The 25,428-nt window shown below is 36.2% G+C and overlaps 1 protein-coding gene across 5 annotated transcripts in view; it reads left to right on the top strand.

Moving 5' to 3' along the window:
• Window positions 1-25,428, top strand: part of RGMB (repulsive guidance molecule BMP co-receptor b) — a 686,402-nt gene that overhangs the window by 562,162 nt on the left and 98,812 nt on the right. For all 5 annotated transcript variants that reach the window (XM_072958353.1, XM_072958360.1, XM_072958355.1 and 2 more), the window contains one exon: window positions 7,143-7,203. The gene's annotated coding sequence lies outside the window, so the exon portion shown is untranslated. The remainder of the gene's footprint in view (window positions 1-7,142; window positions 7,204-25,428) is intronic.

The raw sequence follows: 25,428 nt of genomic DNA, 5'->3' as shown, positions 1-25,428 counted from the left end.
GTATTTGCAGAGTGCTTATTATGTGCCAGGCACCTTGCCAAGTGATTTTATATGACTTTACAGGACCTACCTAATTAAATTAGATATCTATGTGCTTTCTGCATTTGGGGAGATTAGTGGGCTTACTCAGTGCCCTAAATAGTGATGAAGAACAAAAATGATGTCTTCATCTCTCCCTCATGCTCTTGGCAATAAACTTTTATTGAACACCTACTGTGTGTTAGGAATTGCAGTAGGTAAGATCATACAAATACTGTATTGTAAATATATTAAGAAATATATGTGATCTGCATACCATAAAAATCCACCTTTTAAAGATGTACAACTCGAGTTTTTAGGTTTATTCACAATGTGCAACCATCTAATTCTAGAACACTTTCATCACCCCCAAAAAGAAACCCTCTGCCCATTAGCAGTCATTCCCAATCCCTGGCCCCCAAGCCCCTGAAAACCACTAACCAACTTTCTGTCTCTATGTACTTGCCCATTCTGGATGTTTCAAATAAACAAAATAATATGGGAAAATGAGGAAATATTTAGAAAGTAATCACATTTAAGGTTTGGTGCTGTTTTAGTCTGCCTAAGTAAATTAGTTAAAAGAATCTTCTTCTACCTTCTCTAGCCTGCTTCATTATTGGAATTCCATAATGGGGTGGCCCAGAGGAGAATTTCTATCATCTTGAGTCTTCTTGCTACACAGTCACTGAGAAGGATACTAATCATGTATAAGGTGTTAATCACTCTCATATTCACTCTGATACTTGAGTCCTCTCAGGCTCTTCCTGTGTCCAAAATCAGCTACCAATCACAAAAATAAATTAGGTTTTTTGAAGAATATTTATGAATATGTATAAATGATCACATATATATAGTACACCAAACAGAAAATGGTCTATGAGTTATAATCCCATGTTGGACCCCCTGTGGGAAAAAAACCCCATTAGACAAACACATATATGGAAAGAAATATATTAGGAGGAAAGTAATTTTTGTTGTTGAAAATTGAAAAGAAAACAAAGAGAAACAGCTTTTGGTTAAGTGGAAGTGCCTAACTCTAAATTGATCATTATCTTGCTATCAGACTTGAATCACACAAAAACAGCCTCTCACAAACCACCTACTGCAGACAAAAGGAGGAAGAAGGTCACTGACTGCTCCGAGTGATGGTTTCACACGCTCCTCTTTTGAAGACTCTTTAAGGCTCTTCTTCTCCAACTTCCTTTAAGAGAAATTTAGAATAATCTACGCATGCACAAACATACCTTAAAAACTCATATTTTGAAAAATACATTTAAAATAAAAAAAATGCTGATGCTCGTGATGGGAACAGGGAGAGACTTCAAATGGTCACATGAAATCTTTTTGGAGTGATGGAAATGTTCTAGAACTGCATTATAAGGATAATTGCATAACTGTGAATTTACTAAGTCATTGAACTGTACACTTAAGTAAATTTTAAACCTCAATAAAGCTTACAAAATAAAAAGTGTGTAATTATATTGGATACTGGAAAGAATTACAAGAAAATGAGAAATTTTGGAAATTAATATTAAAGCATCAAAATTATATTGGAGAGGTATCAACCCACAAGCAAAGCTACATGATTTGAAGGGCCCAGTGCAAAATGAAAATTCGGCACCATTTTTCAAAAATCATAAAGAATTTTAAGATGGCAACAGGAGACCATTAAGCCAAGTGCAGAGCAGTGTTATTTATATTTATCATGTTGTACATTACAAATCTGGTACTTATTTATCTCATAACTGGAAGTTTGTACCTTTTGGCAGTCTTCATCCAATCCCCTTTCCCTCTAGTCCCCATGTCTGGTGACCACAAATCTGATCTCTTTTTCTATGAGTTTGATTGGTTGTGTTTCAAATATAATTGACCTATAACACTTTGTTAGTTCCTGGTGCACAGCATAGTAATTTGACATTTCTGTGCATTTAAAACTGATCACCACAATAAGTCTAGTTACCATCTGCCACCATACGAAGATGTTACATTATTATTGACTATATTCCCTACACTGTACATTTCATACCGTTGACTCATTTATTTTGTAACTGGACATTTATGCCTTTTAATCTACCTCACCTATTTCTCTCAACTCCCCACCCCCTTCTCCTCTGGCAACCAGCTGTTTGTTCTCTCTATATATGACTATTTCTGTTTAGTTATGTTTGTTCATTTTACTTTTTAGATTCCACATATAAGTGAAATAATACAGTATTTGTCTTTCTCTGTCTGACTTATTACACTTAGAATAATACTACTGGGTCCATCCATGTTGTCACAAATGGCAAGATTTCATTATTTTTTTTTATTGAGGTAGTCAGTGTACAATGTTGTGTCAATTTCTGGTATACAGCACAATGCTTCAGTCACACATGAACATACATATATGCATGGATTTCATTATTTTTTATGGCTGAGTAATATACCATTATATATATATATGTATATAAAATATATATATAGTACATCTTTATTCATTCATCTATCAATAGGCACTTAAGTTAGTTCCATATCTTGGCATTTGTAAATAATGCTGTAATGAACATAGGGACACATACATCTTTTTGAATTAGTATTTTCATTTTTTTTCAAATAAATACCCAGAAATGGAATTGCTGGATTGCATAGTAATTCAATTTTTAATTTTTGAGGAACTTACATACTGATTTCCATAGTGGCTGCATCAGTTTACATCTCACCAACAGTGCACAGGGAGTCCTTTTTCTTCACGTCCTCGCTAGCACTTGTTAGTTCTTATCTTATTGGTAATAGCTGTTCTGTCAGATATGAGGAGATAGCTCATTGTGGTTTTGATTTTCATTTCCCTAATAATTAGTAATGCTGAGCATCTTTTCTTGTGCCTGTTAGAAAAATGTCATCTTTGGAAAAATGTCTGTTCAGGTCCTCTGCCCACTTTTTCATCAAGTTGTTTGTCTTTTTAATGTTGAGTTGTATGAGTTCTTTTATTTTGGATATTAACCCCTTATCAGATACACTATTTGCAAATATCTTCTCCCATTTGTTAGAAAGCCTTTTCATTTTGTTGACAATGAAAAGCTTTTTAGTTTGAGGTAGTTCCATTTGTTTATTTTTGTTTTTGTTTCATTTGCCTAAGGAGACATATCCAAAAGTATATTGCCAAGACCATTGTCATAGAGCATACTGCCTATGTTTTCTTCTAGAATTTTTATGGTTTGAGGTGTTACATTTAAGTCTGTAATCCATTTTTAGTTTATTTTGTGCATGGTATGAGAAAATAGTCCAGTTTGATTCTTTTGCATGTTGCTGCGTCCAGCGCAGCTCAGGACCCTGTCTGAGGATGGGTGACACAAGACTTAAGAAACAAAGAGACAAAGAACAAAGATGGGACCAGGGGACTCGAGATCTTATGGATCCAGAGTCCTGAAAGCCTGATCAACATCATATTTATTAGGAGTATACAGCTCAGAAAAAAATGCGATCAAAGAAGAGAGGCTTTAGATATTCCATACGATAAGCACCAAGTTCTGCTTGCTGATTAATTGATTAATTTCAGGCTTGTCCCTTCCAGGGACAGTCACTCTCCTCAGGGTATGCAAAATTTCTAAATCTATCCTGTTATTGCCTCAGGGACATCTCGAGATAGCAGATATTTCCCCTGGGCTTAACCGCATGCTTTCACGCCAGAACAAAGTTCTGTTAATGGATGATCTGGCTTTCCAGGACCATCCATTGTTTTACCCTAAGGAAGTATCTGCCCTCCTTCTTGCCCTTATAGTCAATCTCAGGATTGCTCACCACGAATTTTCTTTAGCATAATACGTGCTATAGGTCATCTACTGTGTAAAACATTAAAACAAAGCAAGCGTGTGCATTTTAATCAAGCAAGTGTGAATATAACATTTTAAGCTCATGGAAATTTAGGTGTGGCTTGTTTCCCAGCTGTTCATTTTCCAGCGGCTTGTTTTCCAGCAGCTTGTTTCCCAGCAACATGTAACTTTCCCAGTACCATTTATTGAAAAAGCGGTCTTTTCTCCATTGTATATTCTTGCCTCCTTTGTTACAGATGAATTTCCCATGTAAGTATGGGTTCATTTCTGGGCTCTCTATTCTGTTTCATTGATCTGTGTGTCTGTTTTTGAGGTTGGACCAAACTGTTTGGATTACTGTAGCTTTGTAGTATAGTTTGAAATCAAGGGTATAAAATATCTATTTTAATATTTTCTTCATTCTCACTTCCATTTCAGAATTCAGCCACTGGAAGAAAAGATAGAAGTAGCATAGAGATTTGCTTATGAGAATGAAGTGAGAATGGAGAGGTTTGAGGATAGTGGTGGGGTTGGACAGAAAGTAAGATCCAGGAGAGGATATTTGGTTTTGTCCATATTCTTCTGTACAGTTACATTTTTTTATATCACTAGTATATTTTTGTATATTATTTGTGTATTGTTTTTAATTTCCAAGGAAAAGAAATTGGGGGGAGGGGAGATAGGTAAAATAAAATTAGGATTTAAAATAAACAAACATGAAAATATAAAAATTACTTAAGTACATGAGCAAAAATGCATTTTTATTTTTATTTAACAAGATCTTAGCTAATGACACAGAAAGAAAGACCAAGTACAGGAATGCACTCCACACATCTGGGTATGACTGCATTCACCAACCATCCCCGTAGTCCGGGACTTTCCTACACACTCCAGGGAGGCCTGTGTCAGGACAACACATGAAGAGGACTGGATCTTCAAAAACTTACGCTTCATTTGAAGTTTTTATTTTAGCTTTTTTTCAGAAGATTTGGATATCCAAAATGGGTTTTATAACATTAAATAATTATCTGGATCTGAAAGTTTGTTTAAAAAAATTTGATTTTCTGCCCAACAAAAATTTCATAGTGATCTTCTACTGATAAAAAACCATGTTTTATCTTTATTTTCCAACATATTTTGAAAAATGAAACTAATGAGAATCTGGAAACCAAAAAGCATTTAATCTTTAAAACCACACTTACACAAAATCATATTCAGGTCTCCTCCACATTTTCCCCTGCTTTGAAGCTGTCTTCCACAGCACAAAGATTTTACCAGGGGATGTTGAAGAGCTTATCTGCTGACATGCTGTTAATTCTGTCTTACCAGCATTGATTTCTTTGGTGCAACAGAAAGAAAATTACACGATACTTCCTTTTTAAAGTCCAATTCTTGTTACAAGTTTTGTGTTCTTCCCTATTCCTTGGCAAAAGTTCTCTTTTAAAGAGTATACAGTTATTATGTGAACCTAAATGCAATGGTGATAGAAAGTGTTTAAGTGGATTCTCTGACTCCTTATCTGGACAAACAGGGTGTAAGGCTGGCCTTCTGGTGCAGCAGGACACCTGATCATGTCTTTTTAGTGCAATATTGTCTTTACGCCCTCCTTCCTGTGCTGGTGAGCCACTGTCTTATTTTTAAATGACACCATGAGGTATAAAAATTAGCTACATGACTAAGGGCAAGACACAGCTTCTTGAAGCTTCAGCTTTTTTCAACTGGAAATGAGGCATTTATATTAGATGACCACTAAAGGCCTTTTCAAGTTCTAATAATTTAAATGAAGCTTAGAAAGGGAACTATTATATTAATTTCTTAATGATGCTGCTTTAAATTGTTTTGGAAGGAAAAACAAAGTCATTCTTAAAAAAGTTTATATTTGGAACTGAATAAAATATTCAGAACGTTGAGAACATTGATATGTGGTAGTGATATATTTTGTTATATCTTTTTTTTTCAAAGGAACATTTTGAAAAGATGCCAGAAGTTTATTTTTTCCCCCTCCACTTCTGGGCTTCCTGTACAATACTCAGCTTCTAGAAATATGAGAACAAAGTCTTTAGCAACCGAGTTCAAACGGGGCATGTAAAACCCTTGACTTCTATAAAGTCCTTCAGAGGGTTTGCAGATATTTGATCTGAATTTTGCTTTTTAAAGTGTATATTGTAAATTTTATATATAAAATAATCATATCTTTATTCAAAAATGTTATGTTTATTTATTCAACAAATATTCATGGAGTGCATATTATATGTTGAAACAGTTGAAGGTCTCAGGATTCAGGAATAAACAGAAACAGACAAAAATCTTTCTCCTGCATTAAATATACATTCTAGTAGTGGTAGCAGAAAAATAAATCAAAATAAGTAAATTATATAGTATATTAAAATTTTATGAGAGCAACAGAGGAAAATTAAGCAGAGGCTCAAAATGAATTGAGGTTTGAGTAGATCTGTCTGAGAAGGTGGAAGTTCAGTAAAGACTTAGAAAGAGGGGAGGAAGGCAGAGGACCAGCTGAAGAAGAGGCCCTCGGGTGGAATCATGCTGGGGACATGGAAAGAGGCGGGCAGAGAAGGAATAGGGGCCTGTGAGTCACCACACCTTTCAGCCCAGTGTCTTTCTGTGCTTTCTGTACTTTTATGTGGAGCTTTCCTGTATTCTCTTCATAAACATTTGCATATGGCACTGACACTTAACAGGAGTTAAATCTGTGCTTTTTCAAAATCATGCCTATACTTGTCCATTCAAGCAAACACTATACATTTTTATGACAACAAATGTGGATTAAGTTAAATTACATGCCAAGCAAGGCTTAGGTATATCTTTTGTCCCTTTTCCAACAAGAAGTAAATCCATACAATATTGATCACCCTGTATCATAATTAGCTCTAACCATCATCTTAAGTTGAGATTACTTCCAGTCTGACTTGCATTTGTTGATAAGGAATGCAGGCTTTTTTTGAAATATTGTTATCCCATGCAACTGAAAATTTTAAAATGTCATTTATATCTCTTTAAAGCTTCTAGAAAGGTTTATTAAAAGCATCTTGAGATTTCACAATAAGCTGCTACTTTGTACAATTACTTATCTAAATCAACATTCTTTTTCTCACTGAACAGCCAGGTCAAATTTAGCTAGAAGTTGAGTGTTGAGACTGATATGACTGCAAATACCAACTAGAGATCCCAATACCAAGTTACTATGTTCATTAAAACAGGCCTGTGTATCTCACAAATTGAATTAATAATAAGCAATGCTATAAACTTGAAATTATAAAATAAATTTATATTAATAAAATTGCCCCTTTATCTGGTGAATCTATGTAATTTTTGCAGAGTTGGTGCCTTGTAAGAAATGGATGGAAGGTGATTCTGCAGAAATCCTAAGTGCAAGCAGGTAATGGAGTATATTCTCTCCTTTTAAGTCTTCATTTATTCATACCCTCATATAAGTAGAAGCATAATTTTTTCATTAAAAATACACATATACACACACGCACACATAAACACACACATATGTCCATCTTTTCATAGATGATTGATAGAGAGCTCACAATATTATAGAATATTAAAAATTTGTGAAATTTAGATGAAGGGTATGTGGGTGTTCATTGTGCTGTTCATTCAGAATCTCCGCAGGCTTGGAATTTTTCAGAACAAAAGGTTGGGGAAGACTAAAGAGACTGGTGTCACTGAAGAAAAGAGTCTGAATAATGCTGACCTCAGAGTCACTTCTCACATCAGAGGGATGTTTGCCCACATTATTCACCAGATGAGGCTGATGAGCAGTGTTAGAGAGTCGAGGAAGCCTTAATCAGACTGGAGAATGGCTGTAGACTAATTAGTGAGCCTCATCAAACCTCAGTCGAGTGAATTTTATTGCCTTAATTCACTGAAAAAATGCCTGAGGGGGGAAAAAAAAGTTAACCTCTCTACCCAAACACAAGGAGTTTTAGAGAACATGGAATTTAGCACCAAAGGAGTTATGAACTGATATTTGCTCAGATTTGTTATGTTTATTTACTCACCCTAAGGAAAATATTTGCCTTTTGTAACAAGATTCTTTGAATTCATAGGAGAGCATAGCTGATCCTGCAATTTTGGTCGTAAAAAGTATAGGGGGTGAAACAAATATACATTTCAGAATCCTGAATCATGGCCTGCAGGAAATACAGGGCCTTGACTTTCTACCCTCAAGGTCTCAATTGCCCAGAATTCAGCATTTATGTTTACAATAAATGCATTTATATTTACAATAGGACTCTGGCTTCCGATTCTAGCCTGCCTTGCCGTGCCAGGTTTAAGTGTCCCTGGCTCACAGACAGAGTTTTAGATGGCCTATTAGTATTCAGAGGGTCATGAACTGGAGCCATACCCGAAACCAAATGAAATAGGCATTCACCTCGACTGGCATTTGTTAGGCTGAGATAAACAGTAGAGCTATGGAGCAGTAGAAAAGAACCTTTCTTCCTCTTACCAGTGAAACAAATATTAAAATATGAAGATCAAGGATGACTAGAGATAACAGCAAAGAACTGAAACCTCTTAACAGCAGGTGGTATCAGTGGGTCTTGTCTTTTGAAAATGTGTCAGATCCTTTTAGGATTTGGTAAAACATTTCTGGTTCCTATGGTGATGCTGATAATACTCTGTCGGTCATTGTGATATCTCAATCTACATTACGTAGTTTAAAAGCACCTTGAAACGCCTGAAGGTTAAATTAGTTTCTCCTCTAAATTGCTTGGTGTCAATTGTACCGGTGATAATTGGTGGAGATATACTGTTTGTGAGAAATGCTGACCAATGTTTCTTGCCTCTTGTAAGGCTCAGAAAAAGAGAAGATCCCGTAAACTGAGTCCCTTTACAACAGCCCCAGACAGTAATCAAAGTACATGTCTTCAGAGTGGAAGAGACTTAAGTAATTCACTAGTCTCCAGGCTGTGCCCAGATCTCACTTAAAGAATGTCATTCACTGCAGTATTTCCCAATCCCGAGGATGACAGTTTATTTGTCTGGTCCTTCCTTAATTAATTAGTTTCTTAGGAAGGGCATTTTCTAATAAAATTTTAGAGAAACAGTTCCACAAGTACAAGGCAGACATAAACCACAAATCCAGCCACTGATCCACATCAAAAGCTGTTTTTTGTCATGTTTGATTAACCATCAACCACAAATTGTGTGATTGGGAAAATGGAAGAGATGGGCTTTCTATTTTTTCTCTTTCTCTGGCCTTTGTATTTTTAAATTCTGCTAACAGTAGATTTTTGCCAAGTTGTGAAATAAAAAATTGAATTTCCAGGTAGACAGAGCTTCAGAAGTTTTGTTAGATCCATTCCTTCAAAAGTCTAGACTGGTCATTGTACAGAATTTTAGGTACCGTACTCTGGGCTTTTGCAGGTTTGCCTTTTCAGTGGGGCTGACACACTGTCTTCCTGACTTTCTTTCCTCCCCAGTTCTAATCCCACTGACAATATCACCATCCCAATGACTGATTGGAAAGGAGGCCTTCTCCACATGCTCAGCATTTACAAACTTACTGTGTGACTTCAGTGCCACTCTTGAGGAGTTATTTTCAGTAAGTTCAAGATTATCATGTTATCAGATCAGATAATTATTATTCAGAACAAGGAATATGTTATTAAATATCAAACACACTATACAACCTACACTAAAAAATTATTTTAGTACACTGTAAAAAAAAAATTTTATAAGAATGAAATATCTCTACCACCAGTATAATTCCAAAAGAAAAAGAAAACCTAATTTTTCTTTGTACTATTAAATCAGAATAACAAATCTTTTATGAGCATAGCATTTGTGGTTTTAGCTTAGGGTCGTAAGAATATTTGTCCCTTCTCATTTCATGAAGTTGACACTACGTTTTGCCTATTTTCAGGTCATAATAATAAGAGCTAATATTAACTGAGCACTTAAGGGCTGCCATGCCTCTATTAACTCTTGATCTTTGTATCAAACTCATTAAGCTGAATCCATTATTGTTCCAATTTTGCAAATGAAGAAACTGAAGTCTGTGAGGTGACAAAACGAGGATAACAGGAAAATTGTTCTCAAGGACCCTAGTTCCCGAGATTTTTCTGTTGTTCCTGAGATTTTTATTACCACACTGATTGTGTGCCGCAGCCCCTCTTGTCACCAAATTTCACATTTTCTCACATTTCATACAAGTTTCCAGATGTATCAGTCTGCTCAGGGTGCCGTAACAAAATACCATAGACTGAGTGCCTCAAACAGCAGAAATGTATTTCTTACAGTTCTGGAGGTTGTGAAGTCCACGGTCTCAGTGCCAGCAAGGTAGGTTTCATTCTGAGGCCTTGTTTTTTGGCCTGTAAGCAGCTGCCACCTCCTGTGTGCTCACATGACCTCTTTTCTGTGAGTCTGCAGAAAAAGAGACAGTGAGAGAGAACTGTCTGGTGTCTCTTCTTATAAAGATGCTAATCTTACTAATCTTGTCCTATCAGATCAGGGCCTCACCCTTATGACCTCATTTAACCTTAATTAATTAAGAGGTTTCATCTCCAAATACAGTCAGGGCTTTAACATGCAAATTTGTGGGGAGGGCGGGGAGAGACAGACATTTAGTCCATAACAACAGGTGCTTACTGTACTTCTAAAGAAAATTATTCCAGGTTCATTAAAATGCTTACAAATAGATATTCTCAATTCCAAAATTTCCCATTTAAAAAAATTTGAACCGTAACATGTACTGTAGGTCTCATGGGCAAAGAGATTAAAGAAGTGAGATTCTTCATTGCTCCTATCAATTTGGCTGATTAGATGAACAGTGGTTGACCTCTGAGGGGAGCTGTATCAGCGAACTAACGCAAAAATTCAAGCAAAGCATCTGAGTCATTGAGAGGTCAGCTTTGATTAGACTCCAGATAAATTCATCAGCCAGTAGTGTTAACTTGATACCTTCATCCTGCCTGGGGTATGCTCACCCTTCTCTTATTAAGGTGGGAAAAAAATCATTAATCTAATCACATGTTATGATCTAGGCACATATGTATTTAGACACTTGAAGATTAGCACACTAATTCCAAATAACAGATAAGAAATGATTAGTTGGAGCATTTTCCAGGAATGCAGTTTACATTTCTTTTTTTAATTAGCTCTAGCCATTGAATGATTTACATGGAAAAATAAGAATCTAGGAGTAAGCATGAATATTATATACAGTTATTGATTCAATAGAAAGGAAGATATCTAGATACAAAGCTCTGAGGCCTCCATAAAAACATGTGCTGTCTTAGAATTTCAATTGTCTGACTTGGTTCAGATCCTACTCAACCCACTATGACGTTCACTGTCAATATTTTTCACCAGTACAGTGAAGCATACCACAGTATTTGAAACCATAGCCTGTAAATATTACTGTTACACAGCCTTCTGCTCCCACAGTGGTGAATCCAGATAAATGTTATGAATTTTCTCAAATTTATTTTTTCCACTATACACAGTGGCAGACTGGCCAGACAGACACACCTCTGAACATCTGTGCAACTAATTCAGGACCTTAGAGGCAGCCACAATCTCTATTTGCAGGTGCCAAATTAGAGTATTCCGTGAGAAAAATCTTACTCAGATGAATACCATGGAAGCTTCCTGCTCTTGTAGAATTTCACTGTGAGGGATGGTAAGTTTGCTTAAAGTACAAATCATAAAATAGATGAGAAATAGTTAGATAGATAAATAGACAGACAGACAAGACAGATAGGGAGACAGAGGGATAGACAGACCTCTCTGCTAGTCTACAAGACTTTCAATTCAATGGCATTTCAAAAAGTTAGCACTTTTCTGTGTCAGAGGAAAAATGGTCTCAGCTCTGAATTTATTTCCTTTTGATAGATGGATTTACACTTTTTCCCTTCTCCCTTCTTTACCTCACTACACTGTTACTTGTGAACCAGAACAAAGAATCAAGGAATATCATATTCCGGGGAGGAATATCATTCACATACCTCTAACCTGCTAATCCTTTCCTAATCAGACTGACAAAGCACTTTTCCCTTCAGAATAAATGTGTTGGAATCAAATGAATTGCCAGAAAAGGTTTTTGGGCTTTGTTCTATTTTAATTCCATTCCATGTGGCCTGACTTTTTTTTGTCTTCCTGTCAACCTTCTATTCTTGGCATTTCTCCTAATCTGCATGCAGGACTACATAGGAATGTCGGCTTTCGAGTCAGTTAAGGTAAACCTGGCCACCTGCCTCCCGGTTATGACCTCCTCAGTAACCATCAGCTCACATCATCCAGTGCCAACCAGACAGAAATAACCATAGGATTACAAACCTGCCCTTCCTTTGGGAAGATCACTGTCCCTCTTTCTTCTCCTTTCTGTTGGCCCTTTGGGATCAGATGTCTGGCTTCTTCAGCTCTGTAGTATCTTGTTCCATTGGCATAGGAATGTTTTCTGTAACTAATCCATTGACACTCGATGAGACACTATGACTGGTATTATTTTTATATCTTCTAAAAACTACATTTCCTGTAAAACTGAGGTCACCAAATTCTTCCCAAATTCCACAGATATTTACTATGCAGCATATTAATGGATATAAGAAATAGTCCCTGCCCATAGAGTAAACTGTGCATAAGTAATAATGCTATAACACAAGTAGAATTTAAAAGGTATAGAAGTTCAGGTGTAATGGAGCTCAGAACAGAAGGAAAGATTAATTATGATTGAGAAAATTACCATTGTGGGTAGAGAGACAGCATGTGAGCAGTTTCTCAGTAAGGATGGGTTGAGAATTGAGGGGGATGGCATGGGGAGCAATCAAGAAGGCTACAATTTAGACAAAGAATGGGAGAGACATGGAAAAGAGAATTTTCAAAATGCATCTGTGAAACAGTAAGTAATTACATTTTGCTTACACAAACTAAAGTTTCCTTCAGGCCAGCTACTTTGGGTCTCACATGCGATATTCAGAACTTTCACTTCATTCTATAGATCAGTGGTTCCCAAAAGCTGGCCATAGGCCAGTGATGGTTTAAGTCTTAAGTTTTCACTGCATTGGGAAGAAATGAGAAAAATAAAGATGATTTGTAAGTTTTTTTGTTTAATGAAACAAAATGCATTCAATTTAAAGTTCTTTCCTTTATTCTGGGATTATATCTTTCCACTGATATTTGGAACTAACTGCAATTGCATTAATGAAGTGATGGTAAGAAGAGATGGCAGTTTGTTAAGAAGTTCTAATGTTCTTACTTGGCAAGATAAAAGCTGACAACACTGTTTTGGGCTCCCTGATGTATTTTTATTTCACTGGCCCATGAGATCCAAACTTTGGGGGCCACTTCCAAAGGTAATGTGGACTCTTGGAAGGGGGGCAATGTGATGAAAATTTCTCTTCAGGAAACAGAATATGTTACTAGTGGACATAGTAACTTTAGGGGAAAAAAAAGAAAAAAGAGAAAAGTTAGAAGGGAAGGCACTAAATGAGACAGATAATGGCAGTATACAAGGAAGGTGGTTAGAAATCTATGCCAAGAAGCAATCAGGACCTAATTCAAGACACTGGCATAGAGAATTGAATGAAGTCCATGGATGCAAGAGTTAGAATCTGCAGCATTGGTAACTGAGTGAATGTACAAGCTAAGATTATAGTCTGAGCCACTGGGCTACCTGTACAAAAAATGAGAACATAAAACAAAACAAAAAACCCAGCATAGATTTGGAGGAAACGTGGGATGTGACAGATCAGGGAAACTGGCAAAGCCTACAGAGGTACACCTGGGAGTCATCTGGGTAAAAGTCCGAGCTGGGAGGGAATTGTCAAAGGTGAGAGGGTGGGAGAGAGAGCTTTGAGTGGAGAACACCTCCACTACTTGGATTCATTAGTTTAGCATCTCTTTTGAGAGGGACCAAGGCAGAAATTTATCTTTTCTTGGTGTATCCTGATCAATGAACTTTGATTTTTGCTGTCATCATTTCCTTATTGCTCAACTTCTAATACTATTATTTTGAAAAATCTCATAGTTTCTCAAGATCCTCTCTACTAGTGCATTTTTCTGTTACCACATCCTTCAATTAAGTTCTGCATCACATGAGATTGGGGTGAACTGAGACATTATGAAATAGCAGTGAGTGAGCCTAAGGCATTTAAGTCTGTTCATCAAATATAGGGAGAGAGAAAGAATGAAATCTGAACTGGAACAACACTTCAGGATTATAAGAAATTGTGTAACTTTGACTGAAGAAGAGCACTCAGCTTCAGGTTCTTAAACATCTGAAGATTTTTTTTTGTCCTGGATAGTGGGTACAATTGTTTGAATATGGTAATAATAGCCTATATTTATTGAGCATTTACTATAGTCAAGCATTTGACTAGTACAACCTCACTTATTCTTCACAAAAAAATCTTATCTGGTAGATAATTTTAGTATAGCTTTTTTCCAAGTGATAAAAGCTACATTGAGACATGATAGATTACTTATCCACTTTCATGAAGTAGAAAATGACTGAGCTGAGATGAGAATTCAATTGTATCCATTATGCTTCATTTTTTGGCAAATGATAGAAACTCCAGAAGAAGCCAGTTTAAGGAAAAAGGGAATTTATGAGTTCCTGTAACTAAAATATCCAGGAGTGAGACTAAGGCTAGCTCCGGGAGGAACTTAACAAGTAACTCACACAATGTTATCAGCATACAGTGGCCCTCTCTTCATCCTTATCCATATGTCTCTGTGTTTGCTCCATCCTCAACCAACCTCTCCTGCTGTGATGTCAGAAATGTCCAACAGAGATCCAGCCTCATAGCCACGGGCTCAACCAGGACCAGCAGGAAAACACAAATGTCTCTTGTCCAGCAGTCCCAGGAAGCCTCACTGCATCCTTTCATTGTGATTGGGTCACAAGCCTGTTTCTGAAGGAATCACTGCAGCCTGAGCAATGTTATCCACTAAATGGTCAAGCCTAGAGACAAGAGTACAGTAATCCAGGATGCTATTAACAAAATTAGGGTACACAGATGCTGGGGAGCATTATCAGTATCTCTAACAACTGCACTTTCTTGCTGAAGAATCTGAAGTTTTAACCACTATATTTGTCCAGTGAAGATCTACAAAGAACAGAGATGAGGTTTTGTACATTAAAAGGAGGAGGACACTGCTCATGGGGCATCCTTCATGATTCTTTAAAAGTTTCATATTCAAAATTACTAACACCTTGATTGGGGAAAATGCGTATCAGAAAGACTAGACCTGTCTCTGCCATAGTTACAACAGAAATGAACACACTCCTCCAAAGAGATTTTCTTTCGGGGGCCAGGAAGGGGGGAGATGGACATTAGACATTTGTCCTGGATCACTCTTGAGGTGACTGAGAAAGAGACACAGGCCTCAATTTCTTCCCTCTAAGCCAAGTGTTTACACCGGAGTCTGACTCTGAATTCCTGCCACTCAGAAGATTTTCTTCCATTTTCCCACTAATATGCTGGATTTAGATTGAGGTACTGAGGCATTAGTGCCCATTGCTCCATTTATCCTTTTAGAGCCTGTTAAGATCCCACGAAAGAACCAATCTCATTTTTGTAACAGGTTCCTCCCAATGAGAAAGGGACAAAAAAAGAGAATGCTCTGATCTGATTTATGATTGTCTGTTTCTCTAGGAATATTAACTTGCTGGTTCCCTCTTCATCTCAAAACCTTTTTTTTTTTTTCCTTTTTAATTTCCACTGACCCTGACATGTTGTGGTGAGAAGAGAACAAAGTATATGAATGCTTGTTATTTCATGGTTATGTTAATGAAATGGTTTATAATGCAATTAAATCCCAACTCTTTGTGCTTAAAAGGAAAGAAGAAAGACTCTATTTGGTCATCCCCTAGTTGTAAAAATTCAGCTGAAAGTCTATTACTTCCTTTTCTTTAAAACTTCAGCTTTCTAGACAATATTGCCAGACAAACGAAATAGTTCATTTCTGTCCTTTTATGTTGCAGTGAATGTAGAAGTGGCTGTACTTCAATGGTGTGGGTTTTAAATGAAAATTGAAAAGCCTGTATTCTTTCATAGTTTCAACACCTCATTTAACTCTTTGCTTAGACTCAAAAACCTCTGTAGAAATAGAGAATATATACCTTTGCACTTAAAAAGCAAAAAATGTTCCTGTTGAAATTTAAGCATAAGACAAATGGTGAACTGGACCCAAAATGAAAACCAGGCTATAGTTTCTCTTTTTTCCAGAAGTCTGTCAGATACAATTGAAAGAGTGTCATAGAACATTTCTTTTGGGGGGGTCTTTTATTCTCAATCTTCATTTTTCTCTTCTTGATTGCTTTCTGATATTGGAAAGCCGAACTAAAATTTCTCAAAAGAAAAGAAAATAGTGATAATATGGGCTCCTATTCTTCACTTTCGTTGTTTTACTCTCAGATAAAAGTGATAAACAGGGAGCTTGGGTCTCCAGACTGGCTTCCTCTAGCTCCCATCCCAAACTTCCCTCCAGTGGGGTTGATTGCCACTTCCCTAGAGCATACCCATCAACTTTTCCCCGCTCTGTTGCCTTCTGTGACACTAGTGCATACACCACAACTTTTATACTTATTGAATAAATAGGTAGAGCATCAGAACAAATGGGATGGCCAGTAAGGCCAGGACTAGATTAATTTGGAGGCAGAGTCAGCAGGCTTTAAGGGCTCCAGCAAAATTAGGGCACTAAACAGAGAGAGAGACAGAGACGGAGAGAGCAAACACTTCTACCTTGATGAATTTACTGGCAGTTCTAATTTTTGCAATCAGAACATCTTTAAGAAAATAATTTATGTTCAACATGCATATGTTTTTTTAAAATAAACATTTGGAAAAATGAACTCTTACATATAAAAGGATATCACCCTTTTCTTAGAGCTTAGATTCTCTAAATCCAGCTCATCAATTAGCTCCCCAAAGCCAAATGGCATCTATTGCCTTTAAAAATACAGGAAGCTTCAATCTTGTTTTTATCTTAGAGATATCTTCTGGGAGGGAGGATATCTGAAACAAAGTCACAGTTAGGACCACAAAGTTTCTGAAAGCAGCTTTTCTCACTTCCTGGGTGCAATTCCCAGGGACCTCCTACTGTATCATCGCAAGATTTGGGATCCCTGTCCTGCTTCCTAAAATAATACCTACAGCAGGATTCCTCAGAGCAGATCATGGGTCACTGGCCTCAGAATCACCTGGGGTGCTTACATTTATAGGCCTGACCCTCCAGCTACTCAATTTGATTCTGCAGTTTGGGATTGGGTATCTGCTGTTTTACAAAGTACTATCAGCACCCCACTGAATTTTGAAAACCAGCATGTAGATGTGTATCTTCATTCAAATAAATACATCTTTGGTATAATAATTTAATGTGTAAGGAAAATATTAAAGGCATGAGTTTAAAGACGTCTATAACACAACTGTTCAACCCTGCCAGCAGCATCTTTCATATGGATAAAACTTAAAGCAGAAATCATTACAACTAATCTTTAAAAACCTACTTAAATATATCAATACCTTTTCTTTCACTGATCTATATATCTCCCAGTTTGGTTTCTATCAATATAAATAAATAAATTTTACATATCTTTGGTATTGTTTTTTAAGAAGGCCACATCTTATTTAACTATATTGGTCATGAATAGGGTGGCATTTTAAAAATTGTTAGTAGAAGAACATAGAAGACAAAATGATGATTATATTAAAATGAAATAAAGTTGTCCAATGGAGTGACTAAATTATAATGATGATTATCTGCAGTAATGAACTATAGAGCGCAAGTCAGGAAGTAAAAATAAAATTTTTGGATATTAGGCTCTCTTTATACTGACCATAAAATTTTAAAAAGTCACTGCCTCACCACTCACAAACATTTCTATGTTTCCTTCAGAATCAAACCAGCCAGAAATATCAATATATTTCAAACAGCTTGATTTCAGATGCAGTTAGATTTTATTATAGAAATGTTGAGATCTGCAGAGTAAATGAGATTCGGCTGTTATGCCCCTGCTCTCCTGTGGATTTCAAATATCTAAATATCTGTTGCATGTAACATGCCTACTTCTGCCCTCTGAGTCTTAATCTTACAGATAATTTCTGCCATACTTTCGTGTTATTAAATTCACTTCTGCCCACTGAATAGAAAGCTCCCAGGAAAATAGATTTTTGAAAGTTTTTTTTAAAAACACAACATAACAAATGCCTCATATAGATGAACTCTGGCTCTGATGAAAATATGGGTGAGCTGTCTGAAAGTTGTCAAAATGTGACTTAGTCTTTCTACTATAAAATATATGACACACTTGATTTTGATAATCTAAATTTTTTATACATATGAGATTTACTTTGTGTTTAAAAGCTTACCTCCGTGATAGTGCCAGGGTACTTCAGTTTCAGGAACAGCAACAATCAGTCATTTGGGTCCTTGTATTCATTTACCTCTTATCTCCTGGGGTAAGTCTATGTAACAGACACTGGCTGGTGAACAAGGAGGAGCCTGATCCGACAACCTTATGTTCTTTTGGAGTAGATTAATAAACAAAAAATAAATACTAAACAAAAACAATAAAGAAAAGAATTATAAGTTATAAATGATATTATAGAATAAATAAACAAGAGACTACAATAGAAAATAAAGCTGCAAAGGGCAGGGGAAGTCCTATGATTAGGAAAGGCCTCCCAAAGTAAGTGATATTTAACTGAAAAGGATGATAAGAAGACAGCCATGTGATGAACGAGAGGAAGAGATTTCAGACTGGAGACACAGCGTATGCAAAGAGCCTGCAGCAGGAAAGAACTCGGCCTCATTAGGGAAGTGTATGACGCCTAATGCTTTTGAAGCATAGCAAATAGGACAGAGACACAAAACAAGATGAAAGAGGTAGACAAGGGCCTGATTCAGAGACTGGAAAGCCATGGTAAGGTCCTTGGAACATATTCTAGTGGCCTGGGACACCATAGGAGATTTTTAAGTAACAGAAGCCATTTGTACATTTTTAAATGTTCAGGTAGAATAAGAACCACTTCATTCAAAGCTCTTGTACCCCTCCATTAAAATGCAAAGAGAACAAAGCTTATCTTGACTGCTACACACCCTCTCTTCTGTTGTAACCGCTGTTCCTTTATGGTGAACCTGGTCTCACCTACCGCTCTGGAGCTCCTACCTATCTGTATGCCTAAGGAAACACTCTGCACACTCAACACCATTCCTCACAGCCCAGTCTCAACTCTTCTTGTTATCTCTTCTGGGTTAAAGCTGTCTCTACCTTTCCTCTTCATTTTTGTCATTTTTTCATAGCATCATCACAATGTATACTGTCTGCTTGCTTCTTTTACTCTTTGTTCCACTACCAGACCATAAGGCCCATAAGGGCAGGAATCATGGCTGTCTTGAGCATGGATAGCCTCATTCCTGTAGAGTGGCTGGCAGTGTTGAGTAAATGAAAGAATTCATGAATCTTCTCTTCAGCTGTTATTAACAGCAGTTGGGTTATGTTGATAACTTTGGCAACTGTCTCTGCTCAACTTTGATATTAGGACAGATTTTTTATTTGCTATCGTACTACCAGACTCCTATAGAGGCACAGAAACTGTATACGTGGCTTCAACAGTAGCCCAGTCTTTCTTTCCTTGATCCAAGTTTCTGGGCCCTTTGTCTTTCCTGATATGGGTAAAGCAGACTCTACTAAGCAACAGTAGGAAAATCTCCAAGAATCCTGTGCTAATGCAGCCATGGTTTTGCTATTTCAAAACCAACTATAGCTGGGAATGTGGGAAAGGAATTAGAAAAAAAGAAACACAGATTTTCTTATCAAAACATGGAAGACAATTGGTGAGGAAGATATAACATAATATATGTAAATTCAAATTCCTATTTTATTCAAATAAAGCAACCATCCTCTTCTAGATCAATATTTTCTCATCATCCTCAGAAGTAAAACAACTTAAGAGGATAAGTAAGAGGGCATTGCTCTCCAAAGCACTGACTTATCAGGCCGTTAGGTTGGAATAAAAACACACAGAATTAAAGCCTAATAGCCACTTCACAGTTTTTAACCAATCACCATCATTGATCTTTCCTTATAAGAATAATGAAAATTTCACAGATTTAGCTATTTCACCAAATTAATTTGTAGTTTAATTAATTTTTTAATGAGCAGGTAAAATGCACATGCACGTGGATAAAATATTCCTGATAAGCATTAAAAATACATACTATCTGGTCATAAACTGTGTTGTAAACAATCAGTATTCAACAAATATAATAAATAAAGAGATGGTTTAAGAATTCACAGTATAAAACTAAGAATTAAATATTTTTCAAAAAATCAGAACATTTTATACATATATGTCATTAGTATATTGTGCAAATCTGTAGGACTGTCCTGTCATTACAAATTAGAGCATCCAGGTATGCTTACTCCCACAAATATTTTCAGAAAACTTTTTGCTGATATTCATAATAACAGTTTTATACCATTTTGACTAAAAATGTGAAAATGATTTACACACACAAAAAACTAAGTTTCTATAAACTAAGTTTCTCTTTATGTAATGAAGCAGCGTTTTCCATAGCATAGTCTAAGGAAGGTAAACCATTTCATATTCAGGTAGATCTGTTCAGAAGGTGTGATAAGGAAAAACTGACCAACAATGACTTCAAGTTATCGTCTTTCTAGGGAACTTCATTAATTTCATAACATTTGTCTTTGCACCTTGTAACATTCTTCCTTGAAACTTTCAGTCATGGAAGATTTTGGAATAATGTTTATTTCAAAATTCATCACTTCTATAAACTAAAACACGAGGGAGAAACAAACAGATCAAGGTACATATATGTTAACAAGTTCTTGCTCAGATTCGGCACCAAATAAATGACTGGCAGTAATTAGCTGCAGTTCAAGAATTCCAAGATACAAAAAATGCCTTAAAGGATTAGTTAGGGCTTGACATGGAAGGACTTCTTAAGATTACATGAAGCACAGGGCCTGAGAGAAATCTTTCCTTTGTAATTTAATAGGCAAAAACCTGAAAGTAAAATGTTCACATGCCCTTCACAAGCCTTTTTGAAGTCTTTTAGCTAGTTGGTAGTAATTTGATTTGGACAATATTAACTGCTAATAAGGTACGGGGGGAAAATATTCTAAGGATGCTGTTCTACATGATAAAATAGCATCTGAAAAGCTGAGTCGAAGTTCAAGAGAAAAAGAGAAGAAAGTGAGCTTCAGAATGTTGATATCTTTTCTGCTATAGTAATTGGGCTTACCAACACTGAACCATGAACAATACTGTGATTAGTTACCATCTCATTTGTTTTAGGATGTTTATCGTGAAATATTCTCAAACTTACAGAAAAGTTGCAAATAATTGCAAAAAAAACCTTTTTTCCAGAACCATTGAAGAGTGGGTTGTTGATCTGATGCCCATTCACCTTCAAATACTTCAGTGGGTAGTTCCTACAAACCAGGGCTAGATAATCACAACATAACCATCAAACCCAAAAAATTAACACTGACGTATTATGCCATCTCATGCTCACACCCTATTCATGTTTTGCCAATTGTCTCAATATCTTTTTTTATTAAAAGAATCATGCATTGCATTTACTTATCATGTTTTTTTAATGTCCTTCACTCTGGAGCCGTTCCCTAGTTTCACTATGACTTTCACGATCCTGACATTTTTGAAGATTACAGGCCAGTTATTTTATAAAAGGTCCTTCAATTGAGATTTCTTGAAATTTCCTCCTTATGATTAGATTCACATTATGCATCTTTGGCAGGAATATCACAGAATGACATGAAACTCTTTTTCCCTTGTAATTAGTGATTTATTTTGTGAGATGCTTCTTTTAATCTATATCAAAATCCCATTTCTCGTCATATTTTAACCTATTCATTTATATCAGTATAGATTCATGCATTCCAATTTTTCAATGGCTTACAACTCATTATTATCATTATTTATATCTATGTTCAGTTTATCCCAAATCTGGTTAGTGGCAGCCACTTTTAGCTGGATCCTGCATCCTTCTGATATGTCCCCATCATTCTTTGAGCAGTTCCTTACTTTTTGTCACAGGATATTCCAACATCATGTTGTAATCCCCCCATCCAAACCCTGGAATCAGCCATTCCTTCTTTGCAGTGGAAAATGGTATTTTGCAATCAAGATCTGGGTTTTATATGTGCCGCTGTCCACTGGGGAGTTGTTGTTCCCCAACCCTCTTTGTAGACAAAGCTGGGGAGCACATACATGTGTGTGTACTTCATTGACATTTATGTTTATTTCTGTATCTGCATCCTGAAAACCATGTATTTATACTAATACCTGGTGTTTTATACCAATTCCAGTCTAACGCCACAAGGTTCATCCTAGTTTTCTCCCTCTCTGTAACTCCTTTCTCTGACAATGAGAAACTTAGTTCACATTACTTTTAATATACTTCTTTATTTGATCAGTCCCCCATAATTAACCAAGTGTTCATCACCATACCTCCTCCTCCCTTGCATGGGAGCCCTCCCCACCCCTTTTGGGCTACACTACCTGCTCTGAGCTGCCCCCTTGTACGAATGCCCTCCTTATCATGGTGCCTCAAACACTGTGCTAAGCTGACCCCATGCATATATGCTCTCCTTGCCAAGCTCTGGCTCTGACCCTCACCCTCTTCAGAGTCCCACTCCTTGCTCTCAACAACCGTGATAACCCTCCCAACTCTCTTTTTTCCTCTCTTCCCATCAACCCTCTATCTTGCTTGGCCCCTATAGAGCTTTCAGACGAAGTTGTTTGAAGGGAAAAAAAAAGAGAGAAAAAGAACAGGAAAAGAAAGAGGAAGAGGAAGAGCCATTGTTGCTTTTTATTACTTTCTAGCTTTTCTTGTGGGGCTGGAGGTCAGTGGTGCTATGAGAGCATTGGTGGCAGAGGTGATGATAGAAAGTCTAAGTTCTACTTGCAGAATAAACATTTCTTTCACCCTAAGTCAGAAAATTGTGTGTAGGAGTAACACAATATTATTTGAGGTAATTCATTTTTTAATAAATTACATGTTATATTGAATATTTCCTAAGAGGATAGATTTAATAATGCAAGGAAGATTCTTGTTATCTACTTAACTGGGATCATTAAGATAGCATATTCACATGCATAAAATGCAGTGGAAGAGTGAAGAAACTATTTAGAGACTTTAAGACAAAAAGAAAAAAAAAGCATTTCAAATTAGCCAGATATTGACAAAAGAAAGGATTATCTTTCCTGGAGTAGCCAGGTAATAGCTTTAATTCTCACAGCATAAAGTGTTCTTTACCACTAGAATGTCTTTCCTGCTCTATTAAAAGCAGTTATCCCTTAATACGGGCTCTGACAATTTGTAGTACAAATATTTTCTACCAATCCAAAATTATAGGTACTTAAGGATTCTAAAAACCAGTTATTAGAGAAAGTAACATTGTAGATGCACTGGCTCTAAGGGTAGTCCATGGACTTAATTCCAGGATTGAGAGCACAAATAATTTTGATGATTTTTTTTTTGACTGGGAATCAAAAGTACAAGAATTATGGACATTTATTGGCCAGCTGTGTAGAGTTGTTCTCATGATTGGCTATCATATGGCCTATTAGCATTTGATGTTCAGCCAGAAAAATATATTCTTTTTGAAAAAAAGAGGCAATATACATGAATATTCTACATTATATAGAGTCTGTTTTTCTGGGAAAATGTCACCACCCTATCAGAATAATTCAGTCCCTAAGAGAGTCGTCATAATGATGAGCAGTTATTTCATCCCCAGTTTTTTCTGCCTGTGAAGCATTTATTAATACACTTAGTCCAATTATCCCCCTCTTGACTTTGGTTGTCAGAGAAGATGATCCAGGAAAAGAGTAAAAAGTGGAATAGGAGATAAAAACCATAGTGTGCCTTAGTGTTGTCTGCAATGTGAAATTGTGTTGTAACAGTGAAAGATACATTAATTCATACCTTCTCAGTGGTCATCACTGAAAGATCCAGGAAACAAATGATCTTTTCTCAACTCTTTTTTTTCTGAAAAGTAGAATTTTTTAAAATGATTTTGGATAACCTAGTTTTCATCAATCACTTTTAAATATTTAAATGGAAGTGTGAGAAAAAACTGTTCTGTTGTTCTTTTCCACTAAGCAGTCACTTACTCTGCAAATTGTCTTTTAGTACATTCTACAGGTCTGCCAGTTATATTATGGTATGTCCTTGTAACTCTTTCTACCTTTGAGCTAACTGAGTCCATTTCTCTCTAGATAAGCCTCCCTCAACCCCCCTAAAATAAAGAAATACAGTAAGGCTCATACAGAGCCCTTTGATTTGCTGAGTCATGTTTCTGAAACTTGTACCTGCCGCTGAGATTTTTTTCTCTCATTTTAAAGTGTGAAACTGAGGTTATTTACTTTGTAATTTGAATGATTAAACAGCCTCTGCTGGCAAACTAACTTTTCTCAAATAATAGGAAATAACTTTGTGATGTTAATGTCAGAGGTCTGTTCCCCAGGATCATCCATGTTTCTTCTTTCACGCTCTTCTTCCGAGTCTAATCAGTTCCTAGGTCCAAGCCAACCAGTGTTTCGAATATCTCTTGAATCTGTTCCATCCTCTCTTTCCTCTCTTAGAATATCTTAGTATGAGCCCTCATCATCTCTCACCTGACTAACTCTCTCCAGTCCATCCTTTAAACGACTACCAAAGCAACCTTTAAACCACACATCTAGTTATTGCAATTCCCTAAAAACCACAGAGTGTCTGTAATAAGGCATCACTTGTTTGTCTATGGGTGTAAAATGGTAGAAAAGTAATAATATTAATTAATTTAATTAAATTAAAGCACAGGCTGCTACAATTAGAAGGTAGGTTTTCTTTCGATACATAGAGAGAATCACCAAATTCATGTTTCCAAATTAAAGGAACTTTTTTCAACTTGGTTTTTTGTTGGAAGTTTTCTTACTTTCCAAAAAAAACAGAAATAGTTAAAAACCCCTTTTCCTCTGACTCAATATGGTAAGAGTAGAAATAGTAGAGAACTCTAATTGAATGGGCAGATTTATAAGGCTCCATAGCCATGAAATAAAGAGGGAAGCTTTCTTCTGGGTAATAAGTAACTTGAGGCAGATACTTTATAAATTATGTTTGGGTCTCAGAGAACTTCCCTAGAAAGACAGTTGTAAAAACTTGGCAAAATCAAATTTATGCAACCTCAAGCTTTAGAACTTCTATAAAAAATACCAATTCAAAGAAACATCCACTTTAGAGCACAATGACTTGGCATCTTCAGAATAAACAAAAAAACAATGTTTAAAACTAGGTGGATAAAAATTGGAACAGAAGAGAATCATTTTCATTGATTATACCTAACTAAAGATTTTGCCAGTTCTTTCATAAAAAATAAGCTAAAAGTTAATACAAGCTTCATATGTACTATATATGCATAAATATACTATGTCTGTATTATATACATACATGTACCATATATTATTGGACCATGTTATAAACTGCATCTAGTATCTTCAATAACTTTTAATTAATCCTCTGTTGTGTTCATAATTTACATAAAATAAAGTTGCTTCAATTTTTGTTTTGGATAGATGATTAGGAGAGGTAGACTCTACCTGGAAATTATAGA

Source organism: Vicugna pacos, chromosome 3, assembly GCF_048564905.1.
Source record: "Vicugna pacos chromosome 3, VicPac4, whole genome shotgun sequence".
In the NCBI taxonomy this organism is placed as follows: domain Eukaryota; kingdom Metazoa; phylum Chordata; class Mammalia; order Artiodactyla; family Camelidae; genus Vicugna; species Vicugna pacos.
This window is presented reverse-complemented; position numbering and strand designations above follow the sequence as displayed.